The sequence below is a fragment of the Lytechinus pictus genome, chromosome 4, assembly GCF_037042905.1.
Source record: "Lytechinus pictus isolate F3 Inbred chromosome 4, Lp3.0, whole genome shotgun sequence".
Lineage (NCBI taxonomy): Eukaryota > Metazoa > Echinodermata > Echinoidea > Temnopleuroida > Toxopneustidae > Lytechinus > Lytechinus pictus.
Genome location: NC_087248.1, coordinates 14,907,337 through 14,924,512, shown reverse-complemented (window position 1 = coordinate 14,924,512; position 17,176 = coordinate 14,907,337). Strand labels below are relative to the sequence as shown.

The 17,176-nt window shown below is 35.7% G+C and overlaps 1 long non-coding RNA gene across 2 annotated transcripts; it reads right to left on the bottom strand.

The window, feature by feature from the left end:
- Positions 1-1,589: 1,589 nt before the first annotated feature.
- Positions 1,590-16,778, bottom strand: LOC135153880 (uncharacterized). 2 transcript variants are annotated; one of them, XR_010293374.1, is made up of 4 exons: positions 16,548-16,778; positions 12,253-12,367; positions 7,287-7,704; positions 1,590-5,738 (listed from the first exon to the last, which is right to left on the bottom strand). It is a non-coding gene; the product is annotated as an uncharacterized LOC135153880 (long non-coding RNA). The 2 variants fall into 2 exon arrangements; XR_010293375.1 differs by lacking the exon at positions 12,253-12,367.
- Between the last annotated feature and the right edge of the window lie 398 nt (positions 16,779-17,176).

Genomic DNA, 17,176 nt, shown 5'->3' with positions numbered 1-17,176 from the left:
CCCATTGAGATTTGCACATTAATTAAAAAAAATACCCCCCCCCCCCTTCGAAAAGTGGACATTATTATAAAAAATCCTCTTGCCGACAAGTTTGGAAAACTTACTCCTTTTCAACGTCATTTTTGCCACCCTTTTTACTGAATTGGTAATGTTTATGTTCTAATAATACTTTCCATTGATGTGCAAGTCTCAATGAGTCATCGAACCCCCACCCCATCCCATATTTAGGACTCTGGATAAAATGTTGCAAAATGGATGATATTTAGGGCCAAACTTTTCCTCCTTTTGAAATATTATACCATGGCAACTATTCCTTGGCTGTATTTGTGAGATAAAATATTACAATATCCACCAATGAAATTAGTAATTTTCATTTACTGGTAGCTTCTTTCAAAGTGTTTCCATGATCCAAAATAGGAATTAATGGCACAGCGGTTATTGACCCATTTTGCAACATTCAGAGTAGTTTCAGTTAAAACTAAGGCGGGATATTTTTTTCATTTTCAAAAAGTGAACTTCATAAAATTTAGTTTTGTGGAAATGATTTCGATTTTTTTTTTAATTAGAAGATTACTGACAAAGTGTATAGTTTGTCACACATTTGATTTGTATTCTCGAATAATTCATTTTGAAGAGACGCAGTACATGGATAACATATAGAATTTACAAAACAAGAATAAATAGGCCTTTTACTTTAAATTGGCAGTACTAACGGATTTATATCTAGTTTGAATAAAGTTTTTGAGTGTTTCTGTCACAAAGTTTTGCTTCTGAAGATAATTGGAAGTTTTTTCTTTGCTGAAGTAATTGTTTGATCAGCTTTATTCGCATTTGCATTTACTGAAGTTCACTCTTTTCCCCCACATCCAAGAGTAAGGCGGGGGAGAGAAGGGAAGAAGGGGGAACAGAAATAAAGGGTGATAGAATGAGGAGTTGGGAAAAAGAAAGGGGTTGTCTTGTTGAGAAGGTAGATGGGATGGTGAGAGCGTTGGACAAGGATGAAAAAACCGTTAGTAAAGCTGGATGTGATTGTGAGTATGTGAGAGAGCTGGGAGGGAGGTTAATGAAAGGGAGGGAAAGAGAAAGGGTTGTCATTTGAGATGGAAGGGATGATGAGATCGTTTGACAAGAATGAAAGAGCCATCGATAAAGGTGGATGTGATGGAGCCAGAGTTACAGACCAACATCAATCGGGTAAGAACAGTTTGAGGTAAGGTGAGAGGAGGTAAAATGTTGCTGAAGATGAATTGCAAAATCCGCAATGAACAAGAATGGAAAGGAGAATTGAAAGAGAGCGTTCGAGATAACCCGGATGTGAAGGGGTAGTGGATTAAGGACTATTTTGTCATTCTTGAAAGAATAAAATGATAAGGAATGAATTTGAAATTCATATATCAGATAGAATTAATATGATTCAAAAGAAACATTGAGCAATATAGAAGAATATGAGAAATTATAAAGTTAAGTGATGGAAATGCAAAAAAATATGAAGGGAGAGAGAGAGAGAGAGCAGGGAGGGATGGACCGGGGCGGGGGGGGGGGGGGACGAGGGAGTTACCGATACAAGAATAAATACAAGTAGACAGAAGAAGGGTGTAACAATCATTTACTTATGTTTATAAAATGGTGATATGGATCCCAAACAAATGATTGGATGAAATCGATAACGTGACCAATCATTTGTTTTAGCAAACATGAACATTTGCTGATGACTTGTTCTTATGACCAGTTCTATACAGACAGGTCATTGCTTTGAGATTAGGAGTTTTACAACATAGGCGGAAGCGGGGGGGGGGGTCCTGTCCCCCCCCCTCAATTTGAGGTGGGGGCGGACCCCCCCCCACCTTAAAATTTCTGCTTGTCCAATTTTTACCTGTGTTCATCCCAAAATTTCAGGTGGACCCCCCCCCCTAAATTTGTTGGCTTCCGCCGCCAATATTTAACAAGGATCCACACCACTATGTTATAAACCATCATTTGATCAACAGACGACGTTTGACATTTCACATGGAGCATTCAACAGCGAAGTATTGTTCTGACGGCTTTTATCATGATTATCGGCTGTTATACAATCAGGGTAAACTCGATCAGCTGTCTAATTTGACAAAAATGTAGCTTTGAGTTTCTTTTCAAACTTTTCTTGTTTGTGTTCAATTTTCGCAGGGGGTAATTTTGGACAGTGGAACGAGAAACGTCTGAAAAAAAAATAAGCGGAAGTGAGCAAAGTGAACCGTCTATAAGAGTTTTGCATATTACTACACAAGTATAGACAAAGACATTATCAATCAAGTAATTTTTCCCTAAAATAAAAACTGTCTGAAGCTTTTAAGAATTTAGAAATTTAAACAATTTCAATAATCAATTATAATTGGTGAGACGATGCACAAGGCTGCATAATACATGCGCGGGCTCGAAATTAAAAAAAAAATGGAAAGTAAATTATGGTAAATTTTTAATAATGAATGTGTAGTCCAATATTTTTCTTCTTCGCAGTCTGCTATCAAAGTGTCATATAACTTGCCATCGTAGAATTGAGATTACAATAACATTACTTTTTATGATGCACAGAGAGCATTTAAAATTGATATTCCCTGATTGTAAAACAACCCATAAAGGAAACATAAGTACGCAGCATAGCCGACAGAAGAAGGGACATAATTTTATTTCTCATTTTTTATGATTCTACTTTCAAATCATTGTTTTTTAATTATGAAAATACGAAAAACATTTTATTTTGATCATCTTTACCATTCAATTTCAGTTTATGTTTTGTTAGTTTTATGGGCATAGAGCACAATGGCTATGAATTTATTAGACACATGTCACCATTGGAGCCACTTTCATGCAAACTTTACAATGTAATATTCTTTTGCATTTTAAATATTTATATACTATTTACAAAAAACGGGTGCTTGTTCCTTCGCATTAAGATTTTGGCGGCCGCTAAGGCCACATATAAAATGAAAAGGCGCGTAACGTTTATTTTTAATTCAGATAAATTTTGAACGGACAAATGCGAGCTTTCACATTTTTTGGAGGAGGGGGAAGTTCTACGATCACGTATGTGATCAGAACTTTCCACAGAATATGCGTGTTTCTCCCCACACTTTTATACCTGTTTTGAAATGATCCTGCCCCCCCCCCCCTCCCCACTTCCACCGGCTATGCTGTTTCGTTTAAGAAATGACAAATATTCAAAGCATATTCCTTTCGTAAGTAACCGAATTAATGTTGAACCTTTTAACCAACAAGTTTTGTAAAAATATTATGAGATTCTCAAGGATAATCTTAACAAAAAAAAAACACATTTAATAGATGAGTGAGCGAGGCATCTGAGCAAAAAAAAAACAAGATGTGGAATTCATGGAATTCAAACCCCAAGCTTCATTTTTGGCCAAGTGCATTTAGCTTTTGTATTATAAATATCAGGCCCCATATTCATCTTCATCAAAAAAAAATTCTGCCCACTCAAACTGCATGCTGCCCTCGGATTTATGCTGCTATACTGAACCCCGAATAGGCCTATAAAAAGGCAGTTTTATAAGGAATAAATAGGAGTGTGAAATAATGAGATTTCGAGAGAACAGTGCAAGGAAGCAAAGCGTTGGAGTTTTAGAAGACGATGTCATTTTAAAAGCCTCCAAAGGCATATTTCTTCAACAATCAGTTATTCAATTCATTTTTCATCGCCATGGACCGCATGTCTGCTAAAATCCTAATGAAGCATTAAGGACGTTCCACAGTTATGTTTGTGCGCATTATGATCTGCACATAGTTTACACTCTGCGCTGACGTCACAATAGATGAACAGGTGATCAATTAGCTGCGGGTATGAGCTGATATTTTTCATCTTCTGCACTTTAACTGCAGATCCGATGCGTTATTTCATGAAGCTAAAAAATGGAATTATTCCATGGACCATTCAAAAAAAAATTCTACAATTTCAAAATACTTTACTCAGCATTGCTGCCAAGAATCACGAATATTACCCCAAGTTTGAATAAATGGTAGAGTGGTTTTGATTTTTTATTCACATAGATACAAAGCATTCGGCGATTTTTTTGTGTTTTAAAAAGCACATTTGCTCTAATAAAAATGCTGATAGTTTAAAAACAAGCACATGAACCCCTATTTTTTAATGTTTGTACCTCTTAGATATATACCTTCCTCTACAACTCTGCAAATTTTGGTGAAAATGACATGGATTTTGAATAAAGTGCAGCATTTATTTTACTTTTGTAGTTTGTTACTGAAATTTTACATTTTTTAGATTGGGATTTTGTTATCGTTTACGCCTTTTTTAAGAACTGACAGTGCTGATATACTTAAAATTGCAAACAATTAGCACTTTAAATAGATTCTCCATTCTAACGATACAATTATTAACTCTTTTGCGAAATTTGATGACTTTTTCATGCGTTTTGACTGAGTAATAGAGGTTTAAACTCATTGTAGTAATCTTGGGTGGTCTAAAAATGCCAAATTCTTTGGAATGCGCAATTCTTAAGAACATCAATTTGGGTGAACTTTGAAGCTCTTTAGCAAAAAATCAAGCACACGGACCTATGTTAATTTTTGCATATTTCGAATATTAAGGTTCTAAAGTATCTATGTGCAAAGTTTGGTGAAAATGACAGGGATTTCACTTTAACTGTGGAACGTCCTTAAACAATCATTATTATTATGTTTGACATGATGACATTATACAGCCTCTTCCTTGAGAAATTCAGGGACTTTATGTCACAGCATGCATGCATGGGAACACCCCGCAAATTAAACAGAAACCAGTTGAGAATTCACATACAGTAAATGTGTAAAATACAAACATTCCCTACTCAAGGTAGTCGGCAAAGGTTGTGTTACCTATAGTTTTTCACCAGGGTCCCGTCTTACGAAGAGTTGCGATTGATCCTCTCAATCGAAACTGTGGAAAGCCAGCAAAATCAACATTATGAAAGGCATGTCTGTTCAAAAAAAAAAATCTAGATATGAATGTATATCCATAAATTCATTGATTTATTGACAATTTGGTGTGTTCTCCTGTGTTTACAAAGGACATTTTGCAAATTTCCTGTAGAAAAAAATACGACATTGATGGATTTCCATAGAGTTACGATTGATCGTAACTCTTTGTAAGACGGGGCCCAGTATACGTTATTTTTATCTGAATAACGCCATGAAAACCCAAAACAGATCATGGGAAGTGGTAATTAGCGTTGTCGTTTATGCGAGGAAGGTCTTGGTCGGCCTAGTTCAAGATGATGTTGGTCATATTGGTCATAACCAGGCGCGGATCAAGGGGGGGGGGGGCATAGACCAACTGGATCTTTGATCACCCCTCACCATGACGAGACTGCATCGGGTGAACCTTCCAACCATGGGGATCGGCATGGCCATCGACCGGAGTCCGTTATCCACATCCTCCTCGATCCTTCTCATAGTAAAACTGGGTCCTCGCATTCAAACGGCAAATCGAATTGAATGATCAGCAGAGCGGCATCAGACCTCATCTCACCGGAAGATAACCCCATGCAGATGCCTTCCAATCCAAGCAATATTCTCCTATCCACCTGACCCGCCACCATCTCCTAATGAAAACCTGTTCTTTTCCTCGCTGACCTACTCGAACGTAAGCCTGTTCCACTCCAAGTTTTTGGCCCGTGATGCATGAGGTGCTCACAGATCGTTGACCACCAGCAAATCTTGAAGTCTTGGTCGACGCCAGGTTAATTCTTGCTCTAATGGAAAACGACAGAAAAGGGGGAAAGAAAAATGAAACAGTCTCCCGTATCTCGTTTATTATTCCAACAAAAAAACGGACCTAGAGCCCGATTCGTAAAGAACTGCAACTATAATGACAATGGTAATTTTTCGTTTTGGCGATTACCACTAGCGCTCGGCAGCCAATTACAATCAAGGTTACCATGGTAATAATTACATAGTTAATATTCTTTGATTTTTTTTAATAATCTATCTGGCGCGTCTCGAATCAATAAACGAGACAAAGTCATAGGCAGCAATTTGTGACATTTTTGTCCCTCGATGGGAAACAAACAGGTGAACGAGCAATCCTTTCCCTCTGGCGCTAGTCGGCAATGCCTAAAGTCAAATCAAAATTATTGATTCACAGTACTGAATATAAGTATACAACTCATACCTATATATTGTTATTTCTATTGTAAAATATCCAAATAAGTATTGTAAATTTTTGAATCCATAAAAATTCAACTGGTCAAACTCGGTGTAAAAATGGAGTGTTGAATCTAATACCAGATAGGCTCCCCGTAGGACTACACCCTGGGGTGTACAAAATACACCCGAGAGCTTGAAATAACACCAGAGGATGTAAAAGTAGCAATCAAAGGTGTTGAACTAACACCCAAACTTTAACACTGCAGCTACAATTGACTGGTGTGTTCTTCTATAAATAAGTACATAAAATCAGAAGGAGAAAATCACTTATTGGCTATACGAATATAATAATGACCCAAATGACACAATAGTTAATTTCGAGTAAATCAAGAAATATAAAAACAACTTTTGTGAGCAATTTGGCAATTTTTTTCATTCGCTCCGGGCACTTTCATGTGGATTTGCAAGATATAAATTAGGCCCTACACACAAGATGTGCTTAAGTTTAAGCAGCAATTTTCCATATTTAATGTCAGCCGAGATATGGACGTGGGTCAATCTCATACTCATATACTCAATAGTAATAACTAACATCCAGAAGTATGTCTGAATGATGCCATAAAACAGATCACAGAGAACAGTAAGGTTGAGTCAATTTGGTTGATCTTGGCCCCGTCTTACAAAGAGTTACGATAGATTCAGTCAACCATAACTATGGAAAGCCAGCAACGCCATTATCTAAAATACATTTTTCTTCACTTTTCTAGAAATGGTGTGCAGTCCTACATTCACAGTTTTCTTAAAAATTCAGTGTGCTTCTCTTTGTTTTCAAAGGACAGAGTGCAAATTTCCTGAAGAAAATTGATGACATTGATAGATTTCCATGGATAAATCGGATCAATCGTAACTCTTTGTAAGACGTGGCACTTGGGAGTCTTTCATGAACGGACTTGTCAGACGTTTTATCCGACATCTGCCACATCAACTTGGCCAATCAAAATCAAGGAAAGTTATCGGATCCGAAAACTTGCAGGATAAAAAAAAATATTGACGGAACGGTTTCCTGTTTTCTGTCATTGAACCCCGTTGTATGTCTCGGTGAACATTCCCATCAGGTCAAGTTGACCAACTAGAGATCCTTGATCACCCCTTACCTGCATCGGGGGAACTTTCCAGTCGTAAAGGCCATCGTATCCGCATCGTCGACCGAAGTACACTGCCACACCTTCTACCTTCCTGTGGTGATCCTGCGTGTTGTAGGCTCTCTCAAATTGGAAACAGACTTGGCCGGTGAACCGCGATGGACGTCAGACCTATCTCACCGTAGGATAGCCTCACGAGGACGCCTTCGAAGCAACATTCTCCTATCCACCTGACCCGCCATCATCTCCTGATGAATACCTGCCCCAATCCGTGTTGACCAGGCCACATGGGTGGCGATTTATATACTGTATTATACTCTAGCGTAGCCCTATTAGAATTGTGATTCGGCATGCATTGGGCAACAGTCAGTCGTAATTTGAGCCCTGATGTGGGGTGGAAGACATGGTCTACATAAGGTTAATTCTTGTGCTGTTGGGGAAAAAAACAGAAAATAAAATGGGTAAAAACTGTCTTCTACAGACATGCCAGCAACAGAGAGCTACAACTCATCACAAAAGGAATTACAACTGCATGTATCAGACTATATATCAATTTAATTCAATTCATCTTTATTTCTCAAGCCGATTAAAACGGCCCTTTTAAAAACAGAAATTATAACCATTTTATTATGGCAACTGCCATGGTAACAAGTCGGGGCAGCCAATCACGTTCAGTAAATCTGGCTGTTTAGAAATATAGGCCGTATTCAATTCAATTCAATTCAATCTTTATTTCGCAAAATAGGATAAAAATACAAAGAAACATCAATACATGTGATGAGATAATAAATAAATTGCGTGGCTTTCCATGAAGGTTATTAGAAACCTGTAAGGCTGGATCGCCAAAACATAGTAAAATGACAACAATATCAATAAAAAAAAACAGAATATCATATCATTATAGTTAATATAATATAGGAAAAAGGAGAGAGAAAAAACAAACAAAGAATACAAAAAGACACGAATCGAAGGGGGGGGGGGTTAGATAGGGTACAAGTAATGCATTGATATCAACTGCGAAAATTAATAATCATTTAATAGAAAATTTTTGTACTGTTTTTTAAAGGAAGATATAAATTGTGAATTAGTTATTATTTGGGGAATCTCATTCCAATGTTTGGGACCTACATAACTCAATGATTTAGCTTCGTGACAAGACTTGATAGACCATAGATGAAATTTATTGGAAGAACGGGTATTATGGTTATGAACTTGATTATTATATTGAAAAAGATCTGATAAAAGGAGTGGGTAACAACCTCTTCATGTACTTATACATGAATATTGCGAGTTCTTGCTTATTAATATCATATATATTAAGTAAAGACAATGTCTTAAATAAAGGTGCGGATGGTGCTAGGTAATGGGAATTAGTAATTATTCTTAAACATTTCTTTTGAATTTTGAATATTGAGTCCAGTCCGTATACAACACTGAATGACCTTCAAAGAAGTGGTTTAAATTTCTTACCAGTTTTAAAACGTTTTGAATATAAACAAAATTTAATTTTAATCATCAATAATTGCACAGATTTAAAATAAATCCAGATGGAATGTAATTAGGGGCCAATCGCAATGTGGACTTTTAATCCTTTGAAAATAGTTTTAAATCTCGAAGGATTTAAATTCAAAAGCTTTGAGATTTAAAAATGAATCTGTAGAATTCAAACTAAATTCAAAACTCGATTGGTCCGTGATTACACTTCATCTGGATTTATTTCACATCCCTGTATAAGTGTAGTGGTACTAAAGACGGAATCATTATATTCAATGCTTAGAATGTGTATAAGTCCTAACCGCTACACTGAAAAAACTCCGGTGTTGATTTAACACCAGCCCGGAATATGTCCACACCAGAGAAGTGTTAAACAACACCACTTTGGTTTTTCCAACACCAGATATGTGTTTATACAACACCAATTAGTATTAAAACAGCTTCGATTTGATTCCAAACTGGTGTTATTTTATTACTTCTCTGGTGTAGTCATTATATATACACAACAAAAAAAGTAAGTCCCCCTTTGAACAAACATTCAATAATATCCGAACCAATGCGAGTTTTTGATATATTTTTACATGAGCGTGTAGGTAATTTTATAAGCTACCATCTGAGTAAATGTTATGGACGTATTTAACGTCATGCTTCAGTGAGCACCGTCAGAAGGCAAAAATGTCACTTTTCAAAAGTCACAAGCCAAATATCATGACCTTGATTCCATTTTATTGGAACTGATTCCACATTTTCATCATGAAAAATAGTCAGGTTTGTAAAAGGTACTTTCTAAAAGACGATGCAACTTTTTTGGATAAATTTCACGGTTGAATAAGCACAAGTCCAAATTTGCTATAATTGGATTTTTTACACATTTTTATCAATAAGAATGATAGAATATGATGATAGTTATTTTTGGGAAGAGTATCTTCAACAATATTCATCGTTTCACGGTTCAATGAACATTTATTGAAAACAAAAAATACGATTTTCAAATATCATAGGCAAGTATTGTTTCATTTTGGTGACTGAAACTGATCTTTTATCAACTTTTTCGTTATGTTCATTACCAATTAACATGCTTCAATGATTCAAAAGCGTTTAATTAAACATTCACGCTTGAATGAACATGTAGAATGTGATTAGCTCTTTTTTACGTTATTGGATAAAATGCAATTTTTAACTATGGATATCTGTCACAAACCTCCTTGCATGATTCATTTGATTTGATTTTTATGAAAATCCCGATGTTTAATGCATCAGTGAGCACACAATATTCGAAAATTATGCAAATAAGAAGAAAGTTCAAGGCCTTGGCCCCACTCTGTGCCGTATCGAATTGTTATTTTGGTGTGCGCGCCTTTTGGATAGTGTTACTCCGAAGCCATGTGCGAAGTTTCATGAAATAACTGTTGGCAGAAGTAACAAAAACCGTCCATGAAACAAACCCTTATTTCATATTTGTTAAAATTTTGACTTCCTCTCTCATAGACTTGTGTACATTATGGGTGCATAATGTTTAAGAATAAGTAACCCCTTATTCAATACGGTGGAACTTTTTTTCAAGGCTGTCTTTAGCAATGTTATTTGGCAGTAATGTTTATAAACCTATGGGCAGAATTCTGTGCAAAAATGAAATCGATCTGTTTATTTATGGATGAGTGAGCACACATCAAAGTGGGAAAATGGGTATTTTCAATGTCACAGACTCATTTTAAAGGGTAATAAGGTGAATATTGGGGGCAAATTCGGTTTCAAATATGACTTTAATTGTTGTTGTTTTTATCGTCCATCATTTCTATCACCACACACTTTCCGAACTTTTAACATTTTCATGGTTGAGCGAGCACATTCGAAAACTTAGGAATGAATACTCTTTATACTGCATAAATGTATTATTTTCTAACAATGTCTCATGATCAGTTTAATTTATGGACAAATCAGGGGTGGATCCAGAATTTAAAGATGGAGAGGGCCCTATAATCGGGGGAGCCACCAACATTTTCAAATTTTAATATGACCAAACAAGTTGTAGAGGATACTTCCAAAAACCCCTATGATGATACGTCACAATACAGGGGCCGCGGAACGGTTTTCAAAGTGGGGGGGGGGGGGGATTGCTGACCATGCAAAAAATCACAATCGTATGGTCATTTTGACATTTTTGTACATGCTTTTGGAAAAAAGTGGGGGGCCCCAGCCCCCCCCCCCCACCCCGCTTCTGCGGCCCCTGCAATATTGTGCTCACTCAACCATGAACATACGATATCAAAATTGTGTGTGGAGTGGCTAAATGATGGATAGTAAAACGGCATTAACACCATAAAATTCACCTAACAACAACTTTTGCCCAACTTTGTATTTGCACAATCTGAAAAACGACTCTTGTGACTTTCAAAAATGGTCACTTTTAATTCAATCTTTAATTACTCATGCATGACTCAACCGATCAATCTCATTTTTCCCTACGAGTTGCTTAATGAGTGTAGAAAACCACCTAAGAAATATCATATCTCAAAATAATTCCGTTCGAAAGTTACAGCAATTTGATTTAGGGGGGACTTACTTTTTTTGTTGTGTATAGATTCCGGGTTGGTGTTAAATCAACACCGGAGTTTTGGTAGTGTATTTTGCTTCCATAATTATCATTATTGATGTCACCTGTCTCACCATTATTACCCTGTCATGGACAAAATATATTCAAACGATTCCTTTTACCAGTTGTTGGTATAATCTTAACGAGGACGGATTTGTGAGAATGGTACATGAACATATTCATATCTTATGCTGATAGCGTATATACTCTCTCAATGCAAAGGAGGCAGGGAGCTAATCTGGAGCCCGTAACACAAAGCTTAGCAATGATCGTAGAACATTTTTCTACGATTGATTCCATTGACTATAATGTACAACCAATCGTGAAGATCAAGCTTACGATCGATCGCTAACCTTTGTGTTACGGGACCCTGTTCACTACTCACACTCCCCACAGAGTGAGATGAGGGACTAGTTCTGATGGAATGAAATTTCACTCTTTCAAGAGTGAATTTTTACCCTTTTTTGAGTGAAAGTGCATTTTTTGAAAGTGCATTTTTTGGTTCACTATTATGCACAACACAGTAAAGACAATGAATAAGGACATAAAAAGAGATCTTACCAATCCTTTATGTCTGTTTTTGTTCATATGTATAAGAACATTCTGCTTATTCGAACATATTGATTAAACATTGTCATATACAGTAACACCTAATTGTGATTTCATTTTAATGTTAATTAGCTATACCTTTACCAGGTTTACGGGGTTTTTTTTACTATTATTAATTGGATAAATTTATCACAAACATTCAAGTTGTGTTTCCTTTTTGTGAATACACCCTATGAAAATTATTCTAAGTCGACTAACGCTAACGTCTTTAAAGGATCGGCTTCTCATAAAAAAAACCCGCCTAATTCAGTATTTGATGAAGGAGATACGAATGAGTTTAACCTGATGCATCGATGTTTCCTGGTGGCCGCTTGGGTCCCTGGTGGATTTCCTGTACCTCATTTTCTGCTGGATCCTATTTATCCTAGGCCTATTTGTCCAGTAAAACCAGGTATATCTTTAAAAAAGGATTGACATGACAATCATTCTTTTTTCTCATATTACCAGCGATGGATTCCTTATCACACGTAAGAAAAAAAAGGTTCAACTATCCAATATAATCAATACAGCAAAAAGAACATTTAGAATCAGTTACAACATCACACAAATATCAAAATTTGGGGAATGACAAAGGACACGTTGACCTATCAAGGTTAATCCCCAAATTAGAAAATTTTAAAAGTAATATGCACCAAGTCGACGTTCTGTCAAGATTATATATATTTTACAATTGTATATTAATCACTTGATGGTATCCGCAAAAATGCATAAGTTCTGGAAAATTTAGAAATTCAAAGGATGGCCCTTCCTAAGTATGCAAACATCACCTCTTCTTACTGAGTTTGCTGTTTCACCCGTTTTTTTTTTTACATGGGGCCCGCGGAGTCCTATCTGACTTTAAGAATATAATCTATCATAACAATGATATTTGGGTGAACTCATCTTTCATGATATAGTTTTAAATTACTAATCCATTTCAGTTCCAGTTGCAGTATTCAGTGGCAAACCCTGTGGACCGGACTACCATATTAGGGGGTTAAAGGGAAAATATATTAAAGAATGTACCATAATTGATATGATACCAACATAATGAAAAGACATTGAAGACATTGGTAATATAATAATAATAATTAACATCATTTATATAGTGCTTATCACAAAGAATGTCTCTAAGCGCTTGAACGTTGATGTAATTTATCGAAAATCAAATCGCATGAAACTATACATTTATACATTGGCGGAGGAAGCAAATCTTAGGGGGAAATATTTTCACCCGAATTTCACCCGGCTGCTAAAGGCTGTTGTTTATATTTTTGTTTACGGGGTAGTCTACACTAACGTCTGTAGTTTTAAGTACATCTTAGTTTCTCTTACAAACATGATGAGATACCTAACGCAGCAGGTGCATTTACAGGATTTTGCACCCCGTGGGCCCTGCCTGATTTTGGTACCATGAATGTGTACTTTTCGAAAAATGGCGCCCCCATAAACATGAATGGTGAACTGGATAGTATCTAAACGAAGCTGAAAAGTTTTGATAACCTGACCTAAAATGTTGACATTCTAAGCACTTTGGGTCATCAAGCAGGATGGGTATCTACCTAAACAACAATATTGATGTGAACATTTTTGATATTCCGACCTAAAATTTAGACAATCTGAGTACTTTTGATAATCATGAAATAATGGACATAATCTAAACTAAACATTTTATGCGAGCGCGTAGCGCGAGCTGAAATTTTTTCATATAGATCTGGCCGAAAATTTGATATTCTAAAGCACTTTTTGTTACCATGAATGAGATGTGTATCTATTTAAACAATAATTGATGCAAGCGCGAAGCCCAAAAAAATATTGATTTTCCGACCTAAAATTTTGCGGAAAATTTTGACAGTCCAAGCACTTTTGGTCATCACGAGTAGGATAGGAATATAACTAGTCAATTTTTTGTTATTCCAACCCAAAACTGGACATTCTAAGCACTTTTGTGACCATGAACAGGATGTGTACCTATCTAAACAATAAATGCGATGAATATTTTTGGTAATCTGACCTAAAATTGGGACATTCTGAGCACTTTTGGTAATCATGAACACAATAGCTATTTAAATAAACATTTTTGCGAGAGCGAAGTGCGAGCTAAACCTCTTTTATAATCCGACCAAAACCTTAAAATTCTAATACATTTATTGTAATCAAGAATAGGATAGATATCTTTCTAAACAATTGATGCGAGTGCGAAGCGCGAGCTGAAAATAAGTCCAACAAAAAGTTGATTTAAATAAAAGGAGAAAAATCCAACAAGCATAACATTGAAAATCTCATCAAAATCGGATGTGAAATAAGGAAGTTATGACATTTTAAAGCTTCGCTTAATTTTACAAAAATAGTTATATGCACATCCCGGTCAGTATGCAAATGAGGGAACTGATGGCATCACTCACCCACTTTTTCTTTTGCATTTTCTTATATGAAATATGAAATAGTCTAATTTTCTCCTCATTGTCCTGTAAAACAAAATTTTATTTCTCCCTGAACGTGTGGAATTACCATTGTTAAACATTATGTGGTTCAGTCAAGTTTGTCCTTATTGTCAGATCTGTAAAATTTGAAATATTTTATAATTCAAACAATAAAAAAACAAAAGAAATAGTGAGGGACATCATTGATTCTCTCATTTACATGTGACTAAATTGTGCATATAACTATTTTGTGAAAATAGGCGAAACTTTAAAATGTCACAACTTTCTTATTTTACATCCGAATTTGATTGAATTTTCAGCATTATGTTTGTCTGATTATCTCTTTTGATTCAATTCAACATTTTCTGAGGTAGACTTGACCTGTTAGATTATGTAAGTTATTTTTCTTACTGTTTATATTTTTTCAGTTTTTTAGTCCCCCTATTGCTTTTAATTATATTTTACTTTTATTATCATAATGTATTTTGCTATGTCTATCCATCACCATTTCTGCACTTCATAACACTCCTTCCAGTGGCTCACTTTATTCATCATCCCAGTACAGCTTCTGTATGAGCTGCCATAGGGATTACTTCATCAAGTATCAAGTACCAAGTTTCTTTCACTAATATTGTATGTTTTTATGATTTATGTCATATGATTTTCACTCATTCAATGAACAAGGTTATGATTATATCCATGTGTTGCAAAATAAGGGTAGCAATGTTTGGCTTATTTTCTCCTTTTCTTTGGGACAAATGCTTGATTTTTTACACTGTCTGTTTGCATTACAACTATTCATCATATAACTTGGCTCTTAAGTAAATTTGATTCTTTAAATTATTTTTTCTTAATTAAAAATAAAGATTGAAAAATGAAAATTTTCTTACCATATTACTTTCCACCAATAGAGGGCGTACACAAAAATATGCCCAACATTTAAGTTTTTGAGTGCTCTGGTGAATATAAAAATTATTCCCTGGTTACTAATGAAAAATAGATTGCAACTGTATGGAAATTAGTAATTTTGGTCACAAAAGTGAAATTTTAATGATTATTTAAAGTGTGTGCTGTGTACAGCATTGGCATACCATAGTCCTACCTGTAGTTCCCCCACAGGCAGGATGGTTGCAGTGAACAAGTGATGGTTTTCTGCTTTTAATTGGCATTATTACCATGTTTGATTGTATATTGTACTTTTTATTTTGTGTGCATGGACCCCTATACGAAAAACAGCATTTGCTGATAGGGTGTTCCATCCCACGAATGGCAAATGAATAAATACATACATACATACATACATACATACATACATACATACATACATACATAAATGAATATTTACAAATTTATGGTACAATACATAAATCGGTAGCACATACGTAGCTGAAAGCAACCACTTGTTCACTGCAACCATCCTGCCTGTGGGGAATCTACAGGTAGGACTATGGTATGCCAATGCTGTACACAGCACACACTTTAAAAAATCATTAAAATGTCACTTTTGTGACCAAAATGACTAATTTCCATACAGTTGCAATTTATTTTTCGTTAGTAACCAGGGAATAATTTTGTATTCACCAGAGCGCTCAAAAACTTAAATTTTGGGCATATTTTTGTGTACGCCCTCTATTGGTGGAAAGTAATATGGTAAGAAAATTTTCATTTTTCAATCTCTATTTTTAATTAAGAAAAAATAATTTAAAGAATCAAATTTACTTAAGAGCCAAGTTATATGATGAATAGCTGTAATGGAAACAGACAGTGTAAAAAAATCAAGCATTTGTCCCAAAGAAAAAGAGAAAATAAGCCAAACATTGCTACCCTTATTTTGCAACACATGGAGATGTAACTGAGAACAAGGTTATATCATAACCTTGTTCATTGAATGAGTGAAAGCAACCACCAAACGAATTCTAACTGTTTTTCTTTTGTATTCTTCGGTTTCTGTATTCTTAGTTTTGGTGACATATTTTGAACTTAGATGGCATCCTACTTAGCCTGGAGGCGTCTGGGGAGTGAAAGTAATATACTGTACGTATGGTCACTCCCCTACATACGTACAGTATATTACTTTCACTCCCCAGGCGCCTCCAGGCTAATCCTACTTTAATTTTCAAAATCATCTTTAATCGTCTTACATGAAGTATTGAGATAATTATCCCATGCACTTACCTGGTTATCGCCAGAATAACGTATGAAATCCCTTCCTGCATTTTCCCTCCTTTCCTCTCATACGCTGTGATATAAGGAGAGAAAATCTGTGGATATCTGGTGGGGAAAAACCTTCCAGTAGTTTAAATTCAGCTATCGTTGAAGCCTTTCTAAGCGTTGTTGTTGTTGGTGCACGTGGTGATGATGCCGTGGTGTACCCCGTATTCACGGCTTGCATTCCTTTGTAAGCCTGTATCACTATCGCCTGCCCTTCAGCTATTCAAATTTTCCCGCCTATTGTGCGCTCGTTTATTCGCCCCAGTGCATTGCTATGGATCTATTATCATGGACAGACATTCGGCGTTTTGTTAAATAATGGATTACTTTCGTCGATATGCCCTTTCAACATTTGCTACACGTTTATTTAGTTTAATCAATTAATTCAGGACAATATAAAATCACTGAAATCATTGAAAATAAAGGAGGAAATATCGTAATTCACAAGCTATATAGACGAGCTCAGGTCAACATCCCTTATGTGACAATTTTAAAATGTCATATGAAACCCTCGCCCATTTATAATTAATATTGTGAAAAGGGTTAAATGTTTTACAGACTCTTGCTCTCTCCAAGAAACTTTCGGCATACTG